We start from the raw sequence: 17,400 nt of genomic DNA, 5'->3' as shown, positions 1-17,400 counted from the left end.
GCCCCACAGTACTGCTATTGAACATGGGAATGTGACCTAGAAGGGTATATCCCCCTCCCTAGCTCCTCCCTCACCCTCTGCTTCCCAACCACCATGATGTGAGAGCAGCTTTCCTCTGCCAGACCCTTCCGCCATGCCTTGGTACCTGCTTTGGAGCTGGCCAACCATGAACTGAATCCTCTAAAAACCATGAGCCAAAACAAACCTGTTCTCCTTTAAGTTGTCTGTGTTGGATGTTGTGTCTATCAACAGGGAAGTGACTAAGAAAAGTCTGATGGGAGAAAGTTAAGTCACTGGAGGAGCACCTCTGAGGGGAATGTGACATTCCCAGACCTTCCTCTTCTTCTCTCTCTGTTACATGTTGCCATGAGGAGGGCAGCTTGGTCTGTCACACACTCTCATCATGATGTCCTGCCTGTGACAACAGGTTAAAAAGCCAGGAGGTTAACCCACCTGGACTGAAACCCACAAAACCATGAGCCGAAATAAACCTTTCCTCTTTTAAATTGATTATCTCAGGTATTTTGTTACAGTAATGGAAAACTCATTGACATATTATTGTAAAGTTTGATTTGTAAATTAGCCACGGTAAGAGATTAGCAACAATAAATAGTAGTACAGCAGAAAATTATAATAATATGTTGTTATAAAATTATTTAAAATGTATTAATTATTTATTTTAGAATTTTCCATTTAATAGTTTCAGACTGCTGTTGACTGTGGGTAACAGAAAGTGAAACTGTGGATAAAGAGAGACCCCATAGAACATCCAAGGCTCTACTCAAAGCCACAAGGTAAAAATATTCAAGGAATAACAACTTATACAAGCATAGAGTCTTAAATTCAGAGTATTTCCGTTCATTGTCTCATGCCATTCAGACAGGACAGATTCTGGGGCTCTTCTCTGATGGATAGCAAGTCTGATCTTGCTTTCTGTGGTTTTGTTAGAAAAAGGGAGAAAGACATCCATCACAGTGGCTAAGATTTGCTGAGTGCTTTTGATACATGAAAACACAGATAAAAGTAGATTTTCTTAATCACTTCTTATAACAATCCTATGCTGTAGCTACGGACTCAGATGGGGAACCGAGGCATAGGGAGGCTAGGTTCCTTCACATCTTAATGACTTGTAATAATACTTGTTTCTGTATTTTCTCTCATGTCTGTCAGGAGCCCCATGAAAAATAACAGCTCACTCAAATTTGGGTCATTTGAAGAGAACTTATTATTACAAGGACAGTTCACTAAAGTGTGAGAGATGGTGAAGATATTTGGGATCAGTAGCTTCAGGGCTATCACCACCCCTAGTCTCCTCTCCCCACAAAGAGTAACATGATTGCTAGAAACCGGAAGGGGAGATCTGGGGGGCAAAGATCTCCTGGACAGGGGCAATGACTTCAGATTGCGAGAAGCCAGTCTGAGGGGGCCTTGAAAGAGTACAAACTAAACACACTGACCTCATTTTTCTTCACATAAGCTCTTAACGACCTTCAGCAGAAAGCATTTTGTAGGGGGAGCCAGCTCATCTGAGTTTGCCCTGGGCTTTCTCAACTTTAGCTCTGATTGCCTGGTGTTCCACAAATGTGCTTAGTCCCAGGAAAACCAGAAGGGCTGTTTTGGTCAGATTCCTGGGTACCAGAAGAGAAGGACAGTGGGCTTGTGGAATCCTGACTCCACCTGTCTGTCTAGTCCATCCACTGTGCTGTGAAAATGAAAGAAAAAGTATAATGCAAGCAACATTAACAGAGCCTTTTGAAATGGAGTCAGGAGGCCATAGGGAAACAGGGCTTTTGCACAATGGTGCAATGTCAGCTTCTACCTGGAATGTGAATTTTGGTCATTGTTACCCTTTGACCACAGGTATGGGAACAACTGGAAAGACCAGACAATTGCATTGTGCCCAGGGATTTAAGGTGTTTTTTCTTGGTACTGGGGATTGAATTCAGGACCTTACACTTGTCAGGCAGGCGCTGTGCAGCTGAACTAAATCCCTGGCCTGTTTTTTTGTTTTGTTTTGTTTTATGGCTATATTTCCATTCTGCTTACCTGTTCTTTTCTTGGTCTCCTATTTGTCAGTGGAGATCCTGTTTCTTTTCAACGTTCAGTAACTCATGTAGCTCACTTTTCCATCACCTCCAGAGTACTAATTCAGATCTATCTAAACCTGTGTTTCTAGAATTGCAATTCCTAAAACCCCAGATGAAGTCATTTTTGCACTTTATGAGTTTGGGTTGATTGTCAGTTCATTAGCTCAGCACTCAGTAAGCAGGAACTTGTGCCTACCACTGTTACAGCCACCAGGCATTCTGTGGTAACACAGAGTGAAGGTTCTGCCTCACATGTAGTGAGGGAGAGCAGTGAAAAAGGACGTGTATAAACATATACCACCATTCCAGAAAGTGATAAATACCATGAAAAGGAAGAAAATGGGGTTCTCTGGGCAGGGAATGAAGGCTGTGACGATGAGATGTGCCATTTGGTCAGGGTGGGCTCTCTGAGGTGAAGCCACCCCTCTCATCCCAGAATATGGGTGCACCAGGACTGTGCATGAGAGCTCGTCCATGCTCCCCCATCCCCTGCAGCTCCCTTCATCCTTTCACCTTCCAGCTTTGTCTCTTCTCTGCATGGTCCCTCCCGTCTCTTCAGATCCTAAAGAGAGAGCATTTTGTGCTTTACCCTGGCCAAAATGAAAAGCGTCTGTTTGTAGCAATATTGGAAGCTGCTCTCAGTTAGTATCTTCAGGCTATGGGATAATCCAGAGGCAAGCATGGGTAGAAGTCAGGGGCTGCATCTGAGGTTACGGGGATGATGGTGGATGGACTGGGGAGGAGAAGAGAGTGGAGAGAAGACTTTGGAAGGCTGAGGCTGGAGATCTACTCTCATCTCTAAATCTTATCTGGGGAGATTCCAGATCTTTCTCCCTGAAGACTTCATTGCAGCTCCTGGGTTCTGTTTCATCTTCATGAAATCATACTTGAGACCTAAAAGGACTCCTCAGAAGTCCCTCAGTGGGGGATCAAGCCTTAGGGAGGTTAAGGAGTTAGGTTGTCTTGTCCAGGGGCTCCTAGGAGACTAGCATTACTGACCTTCTACTGGGAAAATTCACATTTTCCCCAGGTCTATCAATTCTACCATTCTGTGTCCTCCAAGGAATATTATAAGAAGCCAAGTGGAAGCTCAGAGATTCTCTGAAATTTTATAGTGTTCATGTAGAAAATATCTGTAACTCTATTAAAAAAATCTGTAGATTCCTCCTCACCATTCAATAACCATGAAGCCAATACAGCATTATTGAACTTCCTTTGCCTCTGGAATTTAAAAGAATGTAAAAGGCAGTAATTGATGGTTTGTTCTTAGACCACAGGAAACCACTTGTCACTATCCATTAACAGCTGCTTTTCAAGAATATTTTCCTTGTCTCCATTAGGAAGAAACAAATGACAAAGCAAAACTAAAAAGCTCTTTGTTATATTCCAGTCAAAGCCACTAAACTAAATATTCCTGGACAGCCACATACTTATATGTGGCATACATTCATTGTACTTGCAAACAGCTTATTTGTCTGTTTACTTATTTATAATTGGCTGATTTTGCTTTGCAATCCAGACATATTTCAGCAGTGCCAGACTCAGGGAGTTATATTTTTTGGTGAAGTTCATAACTCACTGGGTGCAGGATTTGGTAATGCCATATATAAATAACCTGAAGCACATAGAGGCTTCACTTTTTGACTTTAATTGACACAGTTCCATAGTTATCCATATTTATGGAGTACAGTGTGATATTTCAGTAATATGCACAATGCATAATGATCAGATCAGGGCAATTGACATATCCATCATTTCAAACATTTGTTATTTCTTTGTGTTGGGAACATTCAAAATCCTTTATACTAGCTATTTTGAAATACACAACTAATTGCTGTCAACCATAGTTACCCTGCTGTGGTATAAAACACTAGAAGTTATTCTTTTTCCTCCTTTCTACCTGCATTACTTACAAATTATCATCCCCTCTGGATCTGTCTCCTCCCCAAGCCCTTCTCAGGCTGTATTAACCACTGGTCGACTCTACTTCTATGAGATAAAACTTTTAAGCTTCCATTCCATACATAAATGAGAAAATAGGGTATTTGTCTTTCTGCAGAGAGGCTGAACTTTTAAATGGAGAAAGCACCCTTTTGTTTTAATATATTTTCCTCACAGAACTCCAAATAAAAGAATTCTACAGAAGGAAAGAATTGAGTTTGGCAACTCACTCCCATCTTAATACTATGCAATGAGGACAGCAAGCCAGTCTTGATTTGTGGTTTTTGGCTTGACAGGTAGTGTCATGGCCTTAAGACTTCTATCTCTAAAGAAATTAGCAAAAGGTTTTCCTGAATATTATTTTTTAAAAAACAGAAAGAGTCTCATTGACCCTAATGGAGCCTCCTTACTTTTTCCCAGAACTCAGTAGCACTTCTATCTCAGAAGTGGATTCTCAGCTGCAGTCACTGTCTCCTGAGACAAATTAGAGATGGTATTTGCTTCCTGGTTTCCAAACAGAGCTAGAATCCAGCAGATCACAAGGGACACTAAATCTGGGATCACAGGGAATCACTTAATCTGGGTGTTTTCAGGAAAATTCTTTTGGAAGACTTGCCAGAAACCTCCTATTGTGGGGGATTATTTAAAACTGTGGTGGTTTCCCCTCAGGTGGAGGGGGTAGGTCTCTCTTGAGAAGATTCCAGATCTTTTTCTCCAAAGAATTCATTGTAGTTCTTGGGTTTGGTCTAATGTGCATGAAACCAAAAGGATTTTCCATTGGGATTGGATGGCCTATAACTTCAAGGACAGAAGGTCCCAAGATAGAGATGAGACAGGTTGTTGATGCTGTGTTTCTTATAGCGTGGACCATCAGAAATTTGGACAGTGCTTAGTAAAAGTATAGATCTATGTTCTTTCTCAGTCCCAGGGAGCCAGAATCTTTGGGTATGGGACCAGGGATTTACAAAAGCTCTGCCCTTGAATGTCAAGTTCTCAAGAACATTTAGTGAAACCACAACCTGTGGGAGAATTCCTATTTTACCTAAAATCTTGATAAATGGGGGTAAGGACTGTCTGGGTTTGCTGGCGTTCTTTCATTTCACATCAGAAGTGTAAATGCAGGAGAGGGCAATGTGCATGGTTTGGAGTCCAGGTGACATTTAGAATAGTTTGACACAAATTTTGAGTCACTTTTCTTTAGAAAGGACTGGGTTAGGCTCTAGAGAGAAGTACATATGGCCAAGATGAAACATTTCTCTGCACTAGTAAGAGACTTACAAATAATAAGGAAGGCAAATAGTGCTACATAACTTGGTGGAGGCAAACCTACACTCTTGGACAGAGGACATGGGGAAGAAAGCAAACAACTATGAAGGTCTTTCCAAGTTTCTGATTGAAATACATGTAACATACACTGAAGCATACAGATTTAAAATACTCAGCACAATGAATTTTCACATATGCACACACCCATTGTAATCACCACTTTGTAACATTTTCATCACCCTTCATGCCTCCTCAGGGCTCTGTCACCACCAGTGATGCCCTCCAAATGAGGAGGTTATTACTCCTTTGACCTCTATTCCATACATTAATTTGGCTGTTTTAAAAAATTTAATGTAAGTTGTTTCATCTTTATTTTTGGTATTTGTTTGTATCTGTATCCATTCAGTCAACATTATGCTGTGGAGTTTCCTTTTCTCTGATCCATTTTGCAATATTCCTCATTGTTCTGCAATCTTCTATTGTATGGCTATATTACAGCTGACTCATTCTACTATTGATGGTCATTTGTGTTGTTTCTAGTTTGGAGCAATTGTGAATCAAGCTAATGAAGAACAATTTTGTATGTCTTTCAGTGCACATAAACACTCAAATAGATGGCTTTATACTTGCAAGTGAAATTGTCAAGTCAGACTGGTACATTTACTTATGTATGTTTAAAATTCCCAACAGTTTTCCAAAGTGGTCGCAGCATTTTCCATTCCTAGTGCCCAGCAGCAGTGTAGAAAAGTCTCAGTTACTCTGGATCTTCACCAGCAGTTGGGGTTCTCAGTTCTTTTCTCTTATTCATTTCTTTTTTTTTCCATTTAGTTTATTGGTGCATTTTAGGTATACATTACAGTTACATTCATCTTTGGGATCTTGTACCATTACAGGAGTATCTTGGTTCTTATTTTTTTTCCCCGTTCCCCTGCCCTCCCTTTACCCGCTCTACCCTTCCCTTTTACAAAGACTTTGTTTCCATGTTTTTGCTTTTCTCATATTTTTTCTTTTCCCTTCTTTCCTTTCCCCTACCCCTCCCACGTCCCCTACTCCTTTGGACCTTTTCTTCCTATTTTGCAATATCAATTATACATTTTGATCATTATTTACACTTTTAGTTTTTCACACCAGAGAAACTATTCTGTATTTACACATGTGTGTCCTATTTATTTCACTTTAGAGTATCGCCTCAATGTGCATCCACTTAGCTACAAATGTCTCCAGTTTCTCATTCTTTATGGCTGAGTAGTACTCCGTTTTATAAAAAAACACATCTTCTTTATCCAGTCTCCAGTTGATGGGCACTTGGGTTGTTTCCAAGTTTTAACTATTACAAAACTGTGTCACTATAAACATGGGTGAGCATATATCACTGTGGTATGAGTCTTTTAATTCTTTTGGGAAGATACCCAGTAGAAGAATAGCTGGGTCAAATGGGGCTTTCAACCCTACTTGTTTGAGGTATCTCATATTGATTTCCACAGTGGTTGCACCAGTCTGCACTCCCACCAACAATGAAGAAGGGCTCCTTTCTCCCCACAACCCTGCCAGCATTTGTTATTGGTTGACTTTTTGATAGCAGCCATTCTTTCTGGTGTGAGGTGGAATCTCAGCATTGTTTTCATCTGCATCTCTCGAATGACCAGTGATGTTGAACAATTTTTCATGTTTATTTGCTGCTTTTACTTCTTTGCCTGAGATATGTCTGTTTATTTCAGACACCCACTTTTGAACTGGGTCTTTATAGTTGGGGCATCTGATTTTTTGAGTTCTTTTTATTTTCTAGATAGAGCACTTTTGTCTGAGGAACAGCTGGTAAAAAGTTTTTCCCACATTGTAGGTTGTCTCTTAATTCTGTTGGTGGTTTCTCTTGCAGTGCAGAAGCTTTTTAATAAGATGAGATTCCAGTTGTTGATTCTTTGTGCTAGTTCCCGTGCTATTGAGTATTTGTTCATAACATCCTTTCCTATGCCACTGTCTTCGAGAGTTCTACCTAACTTATCTTCCAGCAAGTTTAGTGTTTCTATTGTAGTATTTAGATCTTTAATCCACTTTGATTTTAAATGCATGGTGAAAGATAGGGACCTATTTTTAATCTTCATCAGGTTGAAATCCAGTTTTTTCAACACCATTTATTAAAGAGGTTATCTTTCCTTCAGTGAGGATGGTTGGCTCCTTTGTCAAAGATGAAGTAGCTGAGTATGTCTGGAATTGTTTCTGCATCTTCTAATCTATTCCATTGATCCTCGGGTCTGTTTCTTTGCCAATACCATGCTGTTTTTATCACAGTGGCTTTGTAGTACAGTTTCAAGTTGGGAATGTGATACCTCCTACCATGAACCTGTTGCCTAGAATTTCTTTTGCTATTCTAGGTCTCTTCTGGTTCTAGATGAACTTTTGGATTATTTTCTCTAGTTCTGTGAAATATGCTGTTGGGATTTCAATTGGGATTGCATTGAATCTGTATACCAGTTTTGGAAGTATGGCCATTTTCACTATATTAGTTCTTCCTACCCAAGAACAGGGGATGTTTCTCCATTTTCTTATATCCTCTTCCTTCTCTTTTTGCAGAGTGCTGTAGTTCTCAATGTAGAGGTCTTTTGCTTCCTTTGTTAGATTGATTCCTAGATATTTCATTTTTGGGGGATGCTATTGTGAAAAGGATTGTTTCCCTAATTTCTCTTTCACTGAGTCTGTTACTTGTGTATGAGAAGGCTATTGATTTTTGAGTGTTGACCTTGTATTCAGGTACTCTGTTGAATCTGTCAATTAAGTCTAGAAGTCTTTTGGTGGAGTTTTTAGGGTCTTCTATGTAGAGTATCATATGGTCAGCAAATAATGACAGTTTAACTTCTTCCTTTCCTATCTTTATTCCTTTTATTTCTTTCTCTTTTCTAACGCTGTGGCTAATGTTTCCAAAACTATATTGAACAGGAGTGGTAATAGTGGGCATCCTTGTCTTGTTCCTGATTTTAGCATGAAGGTTTTCAGTTTTTGACCATTTAGTATGATGTTGGCTGTTGGCTTTTCATAGATAGAATTTATCAAGTTGAGATAAAGACCATCTATTCCAATTTTTCTGCAGGTTCTTTTTATCATGAATGGGTGTTGAATTTTGTCAAATGCTTTTTCTGCGTCTATTGAGATGATCATATGGTTTTTGTCCTTGACTCTTTTAATATAGTGTACTTCATTTTATTGATTTACGTATGTTGAACTATTCCTTGCGTCCCTGGGATATATCCCAGATCAGGGTGGGATTGATCAGGGTGTGTGATCTTCTTGATGACCCTCTGTATTCTGTTTGCCAGTATCTTATTGAGGATTTTTGCATCTATGTTTATTAGGAAGATTGGCCTCTAGTTCTCTTTTTTGATTGGGTCTTTCCCTGGTTTTGGAATCAAAGTAACACTTGCTTCCAGGAAAGAATTTGGAAATATTGCTTCCCTTTCAATTTCATTGAAAAGTTTAAAGAGTAGTGGCAATAGTTCTTCTCTAAATGTCTTATAGAATTTAGCAGTGAAGCCATCAGGACCTGGGCTTTTCTTTTTTGGTAAAGTTTTAATGTTTTCAATTTCACTGATTGTAATTGGGGTGTTTAGAATTTTTAAATCTTCTTCATTCAACTTTGATAATTCATATGTATCTAGAAATCTGTTCATTTCTTCTGTTTTCCATTTTTTTAGAGTACAGGTTCCTGAAGTAGGTATTGATGATCCTCTGGATTTCTGCTAAATCTGTTGTGACATCACCTTTTTCATTCCTAGTTGCATGGATTTGAGCCTTTTCTTTCCTTTTTTTGGTAAGATTGGCTAAAGGTTTATTGATTTTATTTATTCTTTCAAAAAAACAACTCTTTGATTCTTGATTTTTTGTATCATTCTCTTCATCTCCATTGCATTGATTTCTACTCTGATCTTTATAATTTCCTCTCTAGTATGAGCTTTGGGTTTGTTATGCTCTTCTTTTTCTAGGAGCTTGAGGTTCTGCCTTAGGTTATTTATTTGAGTTCTCTCTGTTTTCCTAGTATGGGCATTCACTGCCATGAATTTTCCACATAGAACTGCTTTCACTGTGTCCCATAGATTCCTGTATGTTGTACTGGCATTATCATTTATTTGTAAAAACTGTCTAATTTCTTCTTTAATTTTATCTGTGACCCATTGATTGTTTAGGAGAGTGTTATTCAATTTCCATTTGTTTGTGAAGTTCTTCTGGTTTCTTATGCTACTGATCTCCAGTTTAATTGCACTATGGTCTGATAATATACACAAGATAACTTCAATTCCTTTGCACTTAGTTAAACGTGTTCTATGAGCTAGTATTTTGGAGAATGACCCATGTGCAGCCAAAAAGAATGTATATTCTGATTTTGTTGGGTGGAACAATCTGTAGATGTTTATTGAGTCCATTTGTTCAAAAGCTTCATTCAGTTCCAGAATTTTGTTGTTGATTTTTTGTCTAAATGAAATGATCTATTTGTTACAGTGGGGTATTGAGGTCCCCCACTACAATTGTGTTAATGCTTATTTGGTTTTTCATGTCCCCTAATATTTGTTTTGTATAGCTGGGGGCATTAGTATTTGGTGCATATACATTTATGATTGTCATCTCTTCCTCTTGGATTGTTCCCTTTACAAGTATGTAGTGTCCTTCTTTGTCTTAGTTTTGGTTTGAAATTTACTTTGTCTGCAAATAAGATAGCTACCCCTGTTTTTTCCAGGTTCCTGTTGGATGGAGAACTGTTTCCCATTCTTTTACTTTCAGTCTATGGGTTTCTTTTTGAACTAGGTGTGTTTCTTGTATACAGCATATTGTTGGGTTTTGCCTCTTAATCCATTCTGCCAGTCTATTTTTTTTGATTAGTGAATTGAGGCCATTAACATTGATAGTTATAACTGATATGTGTTGACTTATCATTGTCAGGAGTTGTTGGATTGATTTCTCATGATCCCTTACTATTTTTAAGAGATCTCTTTTTTCTTCATCACTGACCACCATCCTGTCCTCTATATCTGATATTCTGTCTTCAGACTGGCTCTGTCTGCTGTGTATGCTTTCAATAGAGTTTTTAATCTTCTGGATATCTGTTTGAATCTGTTTCGTGGATTCCATTTCTTTCCTATGTTGGGCATTCATGGTTTCCATTTCTTTCCTATGCTGGGCATTCATGGTTTCTATCATGGTGCTGAGCTCATCTATTTTTTTGTTTCTGTTCTAGAGTCTCTAGTCATGATTTTCATTCTGCTTACCATTTCTGTAGTTATCTGGGAAATTATTTCTATTTTGAATTTTTCTAGAGCCTCATTCATCTGTTTTGTTACTTCCTATGCTATCAGTTCAGGATGTCCAGGTGGTTGATTCTCAGACTTTTCTACCTCGTTTCCCCCAGAATTTGCCTTTGATGGGGTGGAAGTCTGGGTTTGTGCCTTGCTTAAATGTCTTCTTATTTTTGTTTTTGGTACTGTCCTTGGTTTAACTCCTAGGTTGATACTTCAAAGTTGCTTATTGTAAAAATCTTTGTTGCTTGTAGTTAGAATTCTTATGGAATGATTGCTTCACAGAGGTGCCTTCCAGATATAGCTGGTCTTTAGCTTTTGAGTCTCTAATTGCTCTGAGGCTATCTCATTTTCATTATACTGGGAAGGACAACTGATTAGATCAATCACAACACCTTAGCCCAAGTGATACAATCTGCAACACAATAGCATCAAGCACAGCTTTGAAAATGACAATTTGTGGTAGTTATTAATCTATCACCTTTAACTGTGTGAATTAAATCAAATCTATGACCAGCCCAACGTATGTTTATAGTGAATAAGCTCCTCAATATAGCAACTTTACCCTTTGGGATGGGCACTTAGAAGGAGTTGGGGAGGGAGGGATAGATAGGGAGAAGGATAGGGAAAAGTTAGCAGTGAGGCCATAGGACACAGGAAGATCACAAAAATTCTAGGAAACTGTTGAAGACAAGAGGAAGACAAGAATGTAAGAACAAATAGGAGGACAGAACAATCTAACAAAAATAGGGAGCCTAGAAACTATTTACTTTCCTTTAAAACTAATGACAATTGAGAGAAGGAAAAAGAGAAAAGAAGAAAAAGAAAGAAGAAATCCAAATCAGAGCCAGAACAGGAACAAAAAGGGAGATGAGGAACAATATGGGACAGCAAGAGAATGGGGGGGGGGAGAAAAAAGAAGAAAAAATATTTGAAAAGAGTAGAAAAAAATAAAAATTAAAAATAAGAGAGAGGAAAAAATAATTTTGAAAATAACAAATGTAAAAATGAAGGGCCTCCTTCAGGGCATGTCTCTGGTGTCACAATAGACAACATGGGCAGCAGTGTGCAGTTATAAATCAATGAGTCTCAGTGAGCCAGTCACAGACCCATGAGATTCAGGCAGATTTCTGGCTCCAAGTCCCAAGTTGAGCTCCTTGTCCTCCTGCAGGGTTGAACTCTGCAAGGTTCTATTGCAAGTTCCAGCTGCCCTTCCCCTGAAGATAGTCCAGGTTCTGATAGAGGTGATGATCCCTCCAATTTACCAAGTATGGTGGTCTGGTGTGCCTTTATTGCAGAGATTCTCTTCACTTTTCCAGTGGGCTTCAATTTTCATCAAGGAGCCTGAGAGAGGCCCTCATTCTGTTGTTCACTTCTGCTCTATCTTCTGGAGCTCAGGACAATGGCCTTTATGTCCCCCTCTGCCTCTGTAGTGTGGAACCAGGTACTTGATCAGTCAGGAGGCCAGAATCCAGGGCTAAGCTGGTCACTGGAAGATGGAGTATGGGTGGGATGGAGCCCTGTTCCACGTGGCTGAGGTCCTCACCTTCTGCTCTCTGGTCCTCATCTTAGTCATTTCTCTGTGATTGTGTTTGTGCATGCATGCAGGAGTGAGGATATTTGTTGGTATTTCAATTGTGATTTTAATTGGTATATTTCTGTCATGAGTAATAATGAGTAACTTTTTATATACTTACTGGTTTTCTAGATCACTGTTTTGTGAAATGTTGTTCACTAAAAAAATAGCCAAAACCCTTGGTTATCTTTATCTCATTGATTCCTAGGATTTTCTAGAATGTTTTTTTTTTGTTTCTGTGGTGCCAGTGATTGAACCAGGGTTTCACTAACATTATATAAGCACTATCCTACTGAGCTACACCTCCAGATCAGGAGTTTTAAAATATATTCTAGTTTGCATGCACACACACACACACACACACACACACACACACCCAAACATGTTTGTTTAAATTTTTTAAATGTTACAAGAAAAATACATTGCCATTAAACCACCTCAAAATACTTCCTCTTTCTTCAGACACACACTTGTCCCATTATTCTTGCTACCCCATGAAGCAGTTCTGGAAGTCCTTTTTCATGAGTGTCTTTACAAGGTGCATAAAAAAATTTACTAAATTCTATTGTCAAGTGCCATCCAGCAGAAAGGCTGGCTTGTACAAACCTCATTCACTGTATTTATTGGGCCTGGAACCATGTGACTTCTGATTCTTCCTCAGAGTAAAAATGATCATGAAAAGTAAACATTTTGGATCAATTCAGGATGTCAATGCAGCCATGACAGTGCAGCTAAAGACACTCGCGAAAGAGGACATCTAGAACTGCTTCAGGAAGTGGCAAGAACAATAGGATAAGTACATTCAAAGGAAGGAGGAGTAATTGGGGGAATTAATAGCAATGTGTCTTCTCTCTCTCTCTCCCTTTTTCTCTTTTCATAATTCTAAAATATTTAATTTTTGACTAATAAAATAATATATTTTCAATGAATACAGTATAATTATTTGATATATGCATTGTGTGATGTTAGCACAATTAAAATAATTAACACATCTATCATCTACTGTAATTACTATTATTATTACTATTAATTATTGTTACCCTGCTTTAAATAAAATCCACAGAGCATGTTCATTTTATCACTGAAAGTTTGTACCTTTGCATCAATATGTCTTCATTTTCCTCATCTTTCTATCCATCCCAACAACTCCTGCTTCTCTGAGTTTTACTTTTTTGGATTCTGTGTAAAAATGAGACCTTTCATTGTCTGGCTTATTTCTTTTAGCATAATGTCCTCAAGGATTATCCATATTGTTACAAATGGCAGGATTTTATTCTTTTCATGGCTGACTCATATTGCATTTTGTGTATTATCATGTTTTCTTTCTCAATTCACTTAGCAAGGGACACTGAGGTTGGTTTCATGTCTTGCTATTGTGACTAAAGTTACAATGAACATAGGAGGACAGATGTGTCTTTAACATATTGGTTTCATTTCCTTTGGATACATAAACAAAAGTAGGGTTACTGGATCATATGACAGTTCTATTTTTTAACTTTTTGAGGAGATTCCATACTGTTTTCCATAATAGGTATACTAATTTCCTTTTTTTGCCAACAGTGTACAAGGGCTCTTTCTCCTCTACAGTCTCAGCAGCACTTACTGTATCTCTTTTCTTTGGGTAACAGCCACCCTAACAGGTCTGATTTCATATCTCCTGGCTTTGATTTGCATTTTCTTGAAGATTAGTGATATCGAGCACATTTTCATGTACTTGTTGGCCATTTGTGTCTATTTTCGAAAAATCTCTATTCATGTTCTTCACTCATTTTTAAAATCAGTTTTTGATTGCTTTCCATTTGTGTGTGGTTTTTTGTTTGCTTTTTCCTTTTGGTTTGAGTGAGTGTCTTAAATGTTTTGTATGTCAGTCCCTTATCAGATACATAATTTGCAGGTATTTCCTCACATTCTATTGGTTGCTTTTTCTTTTCACTGGTTGTTTCCCTGGCTGTGCAGAAGGTTTGGTTTATGGTAATCCCACTTGTAATATTTTTGTGCCTTTGGGATTCTATTGAAAAATTTCACCAAGACTGATGTTAAATTGCTTTCCCGACGGTTTTAAGAGTTTTACAGTTTCAGCTCTTACATTTAAGTCTTTAATTTATCTCGAATTAATTTTTTTATTATTGTGAGAATAGAATTATGATAAAGCATTCTTGTTTGAAAGATTAAATTTCTAATGTCAATGCCAAATGTCTACCCAATGCTCACTGGTGCGGTGGCCTCAGAGAGCACTGAAGTCATTGTTCTGCTTCCTCTCTCCAGACTGGAGTGGGACAAAGGCACAGTTTCAGTATTTGTTATGTGGATACACAGCTTTCTGGAAATTGTTTGTTGGGGAGAGTGTCCTTTCTTTGCTGTGCATTCTTGGCACCCTAGTCAAAGATTAATTGATTGTATTTACCCGGTTTATCACCCCTGGGTTTTCTTTTCTATCCCATTAGTCTGTGCCTGTTTTTGCTTATTTCTCATTATTATTTAATGTTTCAGCTTTATTAGGATATAATTAACAAATAAAATTGAAAATATTAAAAGTATACAACACAATGTTTGATAGAGGCATAACTTGTGGAATGAGTAAGTCAAGCTAATCAACATATCCATAACCTCACCTACTTACATTTTTGTTGTAAGATCATTTAAGTTCTCCTCTTAGCAATTTTCAAATATACATTATTATAGACTATAGTTGCCCTGCTATACAGTAGATCTCCACAACTTACTCTTCCTACCTAGCTGAAATTTTACTTCCTTTGACCAAAAATTTTTTATTCCACCTCCCACTATCCTTCAAACACGAGTCTCCTCTCTGCTTCAATGAGTTCAACTGTTTTAGGTTCCTCATCTAAATGAAATCCTGCAACATTTGTCTTTCTGTGTTTGGCTTATGTCACTTAGCATGATGTCACCAGGTTCATCCATGCTGTTCAAAGTGACAGGATTTCCTTATTGTTTTTTATTTTAGAAGTTCATTGATGATTTAAAGATTTTTGATCCAGCCATGGTGACACACACCTGTAACCCTGCACCCTGAGAGGCTGAAGCAGCAAGACCACAAATTTGAGCTCAGCATGGGCAACTTGACGGCTTAGTGACCCTGTCTCAAAGTTAAAAAAATAAAAAAGCATAAAGGTGATGGGATCAATCCCCACTACCAAAAATGTTTTTTTATTGGCAAAGTAATGATTGTAGATATTTATAGAATACAATGTGATATTTTGATTTACATATACATTGAGGAATGATCAAATCTGAGTTATTAGTATGTAACACAATTTGAGCTCAGGGAGTCAACAAACTCTAATTTATTGGCATGCTTCTTAATCCTTCCCTCATATATTTAGTTTCAACCTCATTGAATTATTTTTTAAACTCCTCTGCAGTTTTGGGGGTTTCTTCAGCTCTCTTTGTCTGTCACTTCCTTCTAATAAGAAGGCGGCAGGAGAATTCTTTGTTTGGAATCCAATAAATGCAAATTAGTTTAAAGGTGAACAGCATACAGTATAGTCAGCCTTCCAAGTCGGTGATATTATTGTACTGTGTGGATCAAAAAAAAATTGGACAAAAATGCCCCCCTACTGAACATGTACAGACATTTTTATCTTCATTCTCTGAAGAATATTGTGCAACCACTATTGATGTAACTTTTCAGCATTAGCATCACATCATCTAGAGATGATTTAAAGTGTACAGGAGGGTGTTTATAGATTCTATGCCAATTAATGCCATTATAAAGGACTGGGGCATCCAGGGATTTGCGTATGAATGGGAGTCTAGAACCAGACATACCCAAGGGTGATTGCACTTCATTTTGGATTCCTGTTTTCTCATGCTATAATCAAGACCTGGGTGACAACTGTAACTACAGGCTCCAAGCCCACATCTTGTCAATATGGCCCTGAGCTGCCTGCAGCACCACCCAGCCCAGTGTAATGTCTTCCCTACCCACTGGGTCCCCAAGAGCATCCCCTCTCCTCTGACTGGTTTTTAAAATTGTGCTGTGGCCACAGCTGCTTCTCTTGGCAGAGAACTCCCAAGCACTCCAGCACTGTTCGATGGCTCCCGATGCTGGAAGACATTTGGTTCTCATGACTTCAGCAAGCCAGGGGCTGCCCAGATGTTCACTGACCTGCAGTCTATTGGAAGGGTCTTTAATAGGCAGCCATTCTCATCTTTGAGGACCTCAGTCTTCTTTGATGAGCAGTGGGGCATGGGTTTCAGAGAGGGCAGACTAGAAGTCATTTACCTTCACTTGGGCCATTCAAGGGAAGATATTTTCATCTAGAAAAATGGGTACAGTGGCTTTCAAATACATCCCTGCAGTTATCACCAGTGCCTCCTGCTTACCCTCATTGTCACATCAGTGTGACATCAGATGGCTTCCTTTGTTCAGTCACTATTCTGTCTCCAAGGTAGCTGTGGGTTCCAATTCAGGTAGGCAGAAAAGACACATCCCATGACCACTGAACAAAACCAGCTCGCGACATCCTCGTAATCAACCCTCTATGTCCAAGCCATTCTTGGCCACCTCTCCTGGAGCGCACCCATCAAAAAGCAAAACAAAGCAACAGCCCCCGAGAACCCCTCCAGAAATATATTTTCTAATTGAATATCTCTCTTTAGGGAAGAAGGAGGAAACAGGCCCCTGAGTCTTTTCCTTATTTTCACTCTCATTGGCGGAAGTGGAACTATGACCTTCTTTTTTTCCAATTTTACTTTTTGCTGGGACATGTCTGCAGCACACAGTGTGCATTCTCCTTGCAGGTACGTAACACATCTCAATTCTTTTTTATCCCCTTTCCTGTCCCTCCTCTCACTCTCCACCTTTTGGTCCCCTTCCCATTTGCAAAAATTCTCTCTCCCAATTTCCTATTATCTACTTTTTATTTTGCTCTTTATTTAGTTTTGGTTTTCCTTTTTCTTTTTCACTAAAACTTGGAATAATAATTGTTTATTTAACCAGTGTAATAAATTGAGCCTTTAAAAGATTACAACAAAGAGACACTTAAAAAATGACACTTTTAAGACCCAGTTCTTTAAATAATCAAAATTCTGTCAAAAACACAATTTTTGTTTGCTAAGCCAGTACTTTGTGTGAATATTATTAAAAAGAGGTCAATATTGTAACAAAACTTTGCTGTTTTAAACATAGAAGATTGGATTTTGATTTTCCATTGGTACATTAAATTAAAATTTAAATTGTAGTGACCTTTATCATAATAAATATTTTTAAAGTTTTTATAACCTCTGT

The 17,400-nt window shown here is 38.3% G+C and overlaps 1 long non-coding RNA gene across 1 annotated transcript; it reads right to left on the bottom strand.

Annotated features, from left to right (window-relative positions):
- Positions 1 to 213: 213 nt before the first annotated feature.
- Positions 214 to 16,662, bottom strand: LOC147826171 (uncharacterized). The gene is made up of 3 exons (XR_015439297.1): positions 16,279 to 16,662; positions 1,458 to 1,702; positions 214 to 415 (listed from the first exon to the last, which is right to left on the bottom strand). It is a non-coding gene; the product is annotated as an uncharacterized LOC147826171 (long non-coding RNA).
- Between the last annotated feature and the right edge of the window lie 738 nt (positions 16,663 to 17,400).

The sequence above is a fragment of the Heterocephalus glaber genome, unplaced genomic scaffold (genome assembly GCF_053883595.1).
Source record: "Heterocephalus glaber isolate CG9 unplaced genomic scaffold, H.glaber_assembly_v1.0 deba00001472, whole genome shotgun sequence".
NCBI lineage: Eukaryota > Metazoa > Chordata > Mammalia > Rodentia > Bathyergidae > Heterocephalus > Heterocephalus glaber.
This window is presented reverse-complemented; position numbering and strand designations above follow the sequence as displayed.